Below are 7,755 nucleotides of genomic sequence, written 5' to 3' on the forward strand. Positions count from 1 at the left end.
GGAATAATGAAATGTGTTTAAGCTAGTTGGAAAATAAAGTAGTGTAACAAGAACGGCTGGAAGTCAAGTCACTTGGTGGGTGTCCGTGTGGGGTAGGTATGTAGGTATGTATGTATAGTGTAGGTAGGTATTATATAGAGCATAGCTGTCAACTTACAGATTTGAAAATAAGGGACCAGCAACCTCGAAAATAAGGGATCAGTTGTCAAAATAAGGGATTTTCCAGGCACAGGTGTGTTCAACTTCTGAGCCCCTCCGAGCCAAAGGCAGAAAGCCCAGCCAGCAGCCAAACGAAGCCTCAAGCGGTGGTTCCCACAGCGCAGCAACCCGGCAAAGGGGATGCAGCAAGGAAAATGACCATCACTTCTCCGCTGGGAAGCACTGAGCAAAGGCGAGTCCCCAGGCAACGCGGCTGATTTGATCGGCACAAGGCATGCAAGCTCCACCCCCCAGTCGTTCTTAGATTCCTTATTGGGTGAGCAACGCAGCCAAGCAACACAGTTGGAGCCTCCCTCCTCCCTGGCCGGCAGGGAGGGAGGGAGAGGAGCTGCTTCCTTTGAAACCCGGGAAATTTAAGGGACATCATCAATAAGGGACAGCAGCGGGACACGGCACTGGGATAAGGGACTTTCCCACCACATAAGGGACGGTTGACAGCTATGATATAGAGTAATGTAGGTAAGTTTTATGTTATGAAAATTAGGTAGTGTGTTGTGTACGTGTATTGTGTAAATGTATATGTATGTGTTTTATATGTTAAAAAATTAAAAAAACAACAACCTGACGGACGTCGTCTTCAGTCTTCCAACTAAACTTATGCCTTCTTTTTTTCAAAAAAAAAAAATTTCCTCCGGTTAAGTTGCTGAGGGTGGATGTCTTTTCCTGTGACAAAAAGCCTTCTCTTTCGACTGCCAGATCTTTTAAGGGAGCATTTGCAAGCGTTTGGCACCATTTTTGAGTGAATTGCCAAAAGTCAGATTTTTGCTAAAATTGTGACCCCGGGCCTTAGGGATTTTTTCAAAAAAATATTTTCCGCCGGTTAAGTTGTCAAGGGTGGATGTCTTTTCTTGTGACACAAAGCCTTCTGTTTCGACTGCCAGATCTTTCAAGGGAGCATTTGCAAGCGTTTCGTACCATTTTTGAGTGAATTGCCAAAAGTCAGATTTTTGCTGAAATTGGGACCCCGGGGCTTAGGGATTTTTTCAAAAAATTATTTTCTGCCGGTTAAGTTGCTGAGGGGTGATTTCTTTTCCTGTGACAAAAAGCCTTCTGTTTCGACTGCCAAAGCCTTCAAGGGAGCATTTGCAAGCATTTGGCTCCATTTTTGAGTGAATTGCCAAAAGTCAGATTTTTGCTGAAATTGTGACCCCGGGGCTTAGATATTTTTTCAAAAAATTATTTTCCGCCGGTTAAGTTGCTGAGGGGTGATTTCTTTTCCTGTGACAAAAAGCCTTCTGTTTCGACTGCCAAAGCCTTCAAGGGAGCATTTGCAAACGTTTGGCACCATTTTTGAGAGAATTGCCAAAAGTCAGATTTTTGCTGAAAATGTGACCCCGGGGCTTCAGGATTTTTTTAAAAAAATTATTTTCCGCCGGTTAAGTTGTTGAAGGCTGCTTTCTTCTCCTGTGGCAAAAAGCCTTCTGTTTCGACTGCCAAAGCTTTCAGGGCAGCATTTTCAAGCGTTTGGCACCATTTTTGAGTGAATGGCCAAAAGTCAGATTTTTGCTGAAAACGTGACCCCGGGGCTTAGGGATTTAAAAAAAAAAAAAAATTGTCCGCCAGTTAAGTTGTCGAGGGTGGATGTGTTTTCCTGTGACAAAAAGCCTTCTGTTTCGACGGCCAAAGCTTTGAGAGGAGCATTAGCAAGCGTTTGGCTCCATTTTTGAGTGAATTGCCAAAAGTCAGATTTTTCTGAAATTGTGACCCCGTGGTTCAGGGAGTTTTACAAAAAAAATTTTTTCCGCCGCTTAAGTTGTTGAAGGCTGCTTTCTTCTCCTGTTGCAAAAAGCCTTCTGTTTCGACAGCCAAAGCTTTCAGAGTAGCATTTGCAAACGTTTGGCACCATTTTTGAGAGAATTGCCAAAAGTCAGATTTTTGCTGAAAATGTGACCCCGGGGCTTCAGGATTTTTTTAAAAAAATTATTTTCCGCCGGTTAAGTTGTTGAGGGCTGCTTTCTTCTCCTGTGGCAAAAAGCCTTCTGTTTCGACTGCCAAAGCTTTCAGGGCAGCATTTTCAAGCATTTGGCACCATTTTTGAGGGAATTGCCAAAAGTCAGATATTTGCTGAAATTGTGACCCCGGGGCTTAGGGAATTTTTCAAAAAAATATTTTCCGCCGGTTAAGTTGCTGAGGGCTGATTTCTTTTCCCGTGAAAAAAAGCCTTCTGTTTCTACTGCCAAAGCTTTCAGGGGAGCATTTGCAAGCGTTTGGCACCATTTTTGAGTGAATTGCCAAAAGTCAGATTTTTGCTAAAATTGTGACCCCGGGCCTTAGGGATTTTTTCAAAAAAATATTTTCCGCCGGTTAAGTTGTCAAGGGTGGATGTCTTTTCTTGTGATACAAAGCCTTCTGTTTCGACGTCCAAAGCTTTGAGAGGAGCATTTGCAAGCGTTTGGCACCATTTTTGAGTGAATTGCCAAAAGTCAGATTTTTGCTGAAATTGTGACCCCCGGGGCTTAAGGATTTTTTTTTTAATAAAAAAATTCTGCCGGTTAAGTTGTTAAGCGGTGATTTCTTTTCCTGTGACAAAAAGCCTTCTGTTTGACTGCCAAAGCTTTCAGGGGAGCATTTGCAAGCGTTTGGCACCATTTTTGAGTGAATTGCCAAAAGTCAGATTTTTCCTGAAATTGTGATCCCGGGGCTTAGGGATTTTTGCAAAAAAAAAAATTGTCCGTCGGTTAAGTTGTTGAAGGCTGCTTTCTTCTCCTGTGACAAAAAGCCTTCTGTTTCGAACTGCCAAAGCTTTCAGGGGAGCATTTGCAAGCATTTCGCTCCATTTTTGAGTGAATTGCCAAAAGTCAGATTTTTGCTGAAATTGTGACCCTGGGGCTTAGGGATTTTTTTTTTAAAAAAAAATTTCCACCGGTTAAGTTGCTGAAGGCTGCTTTCTTCTCCTGTGACAAAAAGTCTTCTGTTTCGACGTCCAAAGCTTTGAGAGGAGCATTTGCAAGCATTTGGCTCCATTTTTGAGTGAATTGCCAAAAGTCAGAGTTTTGCTGAAACTGTGACCCCGGGGCTTAGGGATTTTTTCAAAAAATTATTTTCCGCTGGTTAAGTTGTCGAGGGCTGTTTTCTTTTCCTGTGACAAAAAAGCCTTCTATTTCGACTGCCAAAGCTTTCAGGGGAGCATTTGCAAGCATTTGGCTCCATTTTTGAGTGAATTGCCAAAAGTCAGATTTTTGCTGAAATTGTGACCCCGGGGCTTAGGGAATTTTTTTTTAATAAAAAAATTCTGCCGGTTAAGTTGTTAAGCGGTGATTTCTTTTCCTGTGACAAAAAGCCTTCTGTTTCGACTGCCAGATCTTTCAACCGAGCATATGCAAGCGTTTGGCACCAGTTTTGAGTGAATTGCCAAAAGTCAGATTTTTGCTGAAATTGTGACCCCGGGCCTTAGGGATTTTTTCAAAAAAATATTTTCCGCTGGTTAAGTTGTCGAGGGCTGATTTCTTCTCCTGTGACAAAAAGCCTTCTGTTTCGACTGCCAAAGCTTTCAGGGGAGCATTTGCAAGCGTTTGGCACCATTTTTGAGTGAATTGCCAAAAGTCAGATTTTTCCTGAAATTGTGACTCCAGGGCTTAGTGATTTTTTCCAAAAAAAAAATTTCCGCCGGTTAAGTTGTCGAGGGTGGATGTCTTTTCCTGTGACAAAAAGCCTTCTGTTTCGACTGCCAGATCTTTCAGGGGAGCATTTGCAAGCGTTTGGCACCATTTTTGAGTGAATTGCCAAAAGTCAGATTTTTGCTGAAATTGTGAACCCGGGGCTTAGGGATATTATCAAAAAAATATTTTCCGCTGGTTAAGTTGTCGACGGCTGATTTCTTCTCCTGTGACAAAAAGCCTTCTGTTTTGACTGCCAAAGCTTTCAGGGGAGCATTAGCAAGCGTTTGGCACCATTTTTGAGTGAATTGCCAAAAGTCAGATTTTTGCTTAAATTGTGACCCCGGGGCTTAGGGATTTTTTCAAAAAATTATTTTCTGCTGGTTAAGTTGTGGAGGGCTGATTTCTTCTCCTTTGACAAAAAGCCTTCTGTTTCGACTGCCTGATCTTTCAGAGGAACATTTGCACGCGTTTGGCACCATTTTTGAGTGAATTGCCAAAAGTCAGATTTTTGCTGAAGTTGTGAGCCCGGGGCTTAGGAATTTTTTCAAAAAAATATTTTCTGCCGGTTAAGTTGCTGAGGGTGGATGTCTTTTCCTGTGACAAAAAGCCTTCTGTTTCGACGGCCAAAGCTTTGAGAGGAGCATTTGCAAGCGTTTGGCACCATTTTTGAGTGAATTGCCAAAAGTCAGATTTTTGCTGAAATTGTGATCCCGGGGTTAGGGATTTTTTTTTAATAAAAAAATTCTGCCGGTCAAGTTGTTAAGCGGTGATTTCTTTTCCTGTGACAAAAAGCCTTCTGTTTGACTGCCAAAGCTTTCAGGGGAGCATTTGCAAGCGTTTGGCACCATTTTTGAGTGAATTGCCGAAAGTCAGATTTTTGCTGAAATTGTGACCCCGGGGCTTAGGGATTTTTTCCAAAAAAAATTGTCCGCCGGTTGAGTTGTCGAGGGTGGATGTCTTTTCCTGTGACAAAATGCCTTCTGTTTTGACGGCCAATGCTTTGAGAGGAGCATTTGCAAGCGTTTGGCACCATTTTTGAGTGAATTGCCAAAAGTCAGATTTTTCCTGAAATTGTGACTCCAGGGCTTAGTGATTTTTTCCAAAAAAAAAATTCCCGCCCGTTAAGTTGTCGAGGGTGGATGTCTTTTCCTGTGACAAAAAGCCTTCTGTTTCGACTGCCAGATCTTTCAGGGGAGCATTTGCAAGCGTTTGGCACCATTTTTGAGTGAATTGCCAAAAGTCAGATTTTTGCTGAAATTGTGAACCCGGGGCTTAGGGATATTATCAAAAAAATATTTTCCGCTGGTTAAGTTGTCGACGGCTGATTTCTTCTCCTGTGACAAAAGGCCTTCTGTTTTGACTGCCAAAGCTTTCAGGGGAGCACTTGCAAGCGTTTGGCACCATTTTTGAGTGAATTGCCAAAAGTCAGATTTTTGCTGAAATTGTGACCCCGGGGGTTAGGGATTTTTTCAAAAAAATATTTTCCGCTGGTTAAGTTGTTGAAGGCTGCTTTCTTCTCCTGTGACAAAAAGCCTTCTGTTTCGACGGCAAAAGCTTTCACAGGAGCATTTGCAAGCATTTGGCACCATTTTTGAGTGAATTGCCAAAAGTCAGATTTTTGCTGAAATTGTGACCCCGGGGCTTAGGGATTTTTTTAAAAAAATATTTTCCGCAGGTTAAGTTGTTGAAGGCTGCTTTCTTCTCCTGTGACAAAAAGCCTTCTGTTTCGACTGCCAAAGCTTTCAGGGGAGCATTTGCAAGCATTTGGCTCCATTTTTGAGTGAATTGTGAAAAGTCAGATTTTTGCTGAAATTGTGACCCCGGGGCTTAGGGATTTTTTTTTTTTTTTTTTTAAATCTACCGGTTAAGTTGTTAAGCGGTGATTTCTTTTCCTGTGACAAAAAGCCTTCTGTTTCGACTGCCAGATCTTTTAAGGGAGCATTTGCAAGCGTTTGGCACCATTTTTGAGTGAATTGCCAAAAGTCAGATTTTTGCTGAAATTGTGACCCCGGGGCTTAGAGATTTTTTCAAAAAAAAAAAATTCCGCCGGTTAAGTTGTCGAGGGTGGATTTCTTTTCCTGTGACAAAAAGCCTTCTGTTTCGACGGCCAAAGCTTTGAGAGGAGCATTTGCAAGCGTTTGGCACCATTTTTGAGTGAATTGCCAAAAGTCAGATTTTTGCTTAAATTGTGATCCCGGGGCTTAGGGATTTTTTTTTTAATAAAAAAATTCTGCCGGTTAAGTTGTTAAGCGGTGATTTCTTTTCCTGTGACAAAAAGCCTTCTGTTTGACTGCCAAAGCTTTCAGGGGAGCATTTGCAAGCGTTTGGCACCATTTTTGAGTGAATTGCCAAAAGTCAGATTTTTGCTGAAATTGTGACCCCGGGGCTTAGGGAATTTTTTTTTAATAAAAAAATTCTGCCGGTTAAGTTGTTAAGCGGTGATTTCTTTTCCTGTGACAAAAAGCCTTCTGTTTCGACTGCCAGATCTTTCAACCGAGCATATGCAAGCGTTTGGCACCAGTTTTGAGTGAATTGCCAAAAGTCAGATTTTTGCTGAAATTGTGACCCCGGGCCTTAGGGATTTTTTCAAAAAAATATTTTCCGCTGGTTAAGTTGTCGAGGGCTGATTTCTTCTCCTGTGACAAAAAGCCTTCTGTTTCGACTGCCAAAGCTTTCAGGGGAGCATTTGCAAGCGTTTGGCACCATTTTTGAGTGAATTGCCAAAAGTCAGATTTTTCCTGAAATTGTGACTCCAGGGCTTAGTGATTTTTTCCAAAAAAAAAATTTCCGCCGGTTAAGTTGTCGAGGGTGGATGTCTTTTCCTGTGACAAAAAGCCTTCTGTTTCGACTGCCAGATCTTTCAGGGGAGCATTTGCAAACGTTTGGCACCATTTTTGAGTGAATTGCCAAAAGTCAGATTTTTGCTGAAATTGTGAACCCGGGGCTTAGGGATATTATCAAAAAAATATTTTCCGCTGGTTAAGTTGTCGACGGCTGATTTCTTCTCCTGTGACAAAAAGCCTTCTGTTTTGACTGCCAAAGCTTTCAGGGGAGCATTAGCAAGCGTTTGGCACCATTTTTGAGTGAATTGCCGAAAGTCAGATTTTTGCTTAAATTGTGACCCCGGGGCTTAGGGATTTTTTCAAAAAATTATTTTCTGCTGGTTAAGTTGTGGAGGGCTGATTTCTTCTCCTTTGACAAAAAGCCTTCTGTTTCGACTGCCTGATCTTTCAGAGGAACATTTGCACGCGTTTGGCACCATTTTTGAGTGAATTGCCAAAAGTCAGATTTTTGCTGAAGTTGTGAGCCCGGGGCTTAGGAATTTTTTCAAAAAAATATTTTCTGCCGGTTAAGTTGCTGAGGGTGGATGTCTTTTCCTGTGACAAAAAGCCTTCTGTTTCGACGGCCAAAGCTTTGAGAGGAGCATTTGCAAGCGTTTGGCACCATTTTTGAGTGAATTGCCAAAAGTCAGATTTTTGCTGAAATTGTGATCCCGGGGTTAGGGATTTTTTTTTAATAAAAAAATTCTGCCGGTCAAGTTGTTAAGCGGTGATTTCTTTTCCTGTGACAAAAAGCCTTCTGTTTGACTGCCAAAGCTTTCAGGGGAGCATTTGCAAGCGTTTGGCACCATTTTTGAGTGAATTGCCGAAAGTCAGATTTTTGCTGAAATTGTGACCCCGGGGCTTAGGGATTTTTTCCAAAAAAAATTGTCCGCCGGTTGAGTTGTCGAGGGTGGATGTCTTTTCCTGTGACAAAATGCCTTCTGTTTCGACGGCCAATGCTTTGAGAGGAGCATTTGCAAGCGTTTGGCAACATTTTTGAGTGAATTGCCAAAAGTCAGATTTTTCCTGAAATTGTGACTCCAGGGCTTAGTGATTTTTTCCAAAAAAAAAATTCCCGCCCGTTAAGTTGTCGAGGGTGGATGTCTTTTCCTGTG

This window comes from Podarcis muralis, chromosome 13 (assembly GCF_964188315.1).
Source record: "Podarcis muralis chromosome 13, rPodMur119.hap1.1, whole genome shotgun sequence".
Lineage (NCBI taxonomy): Eukaryota > Metazoa > Chordata > Lepidosauria > Squamata > Lacertidae > Podarcis > Podarcis muralis.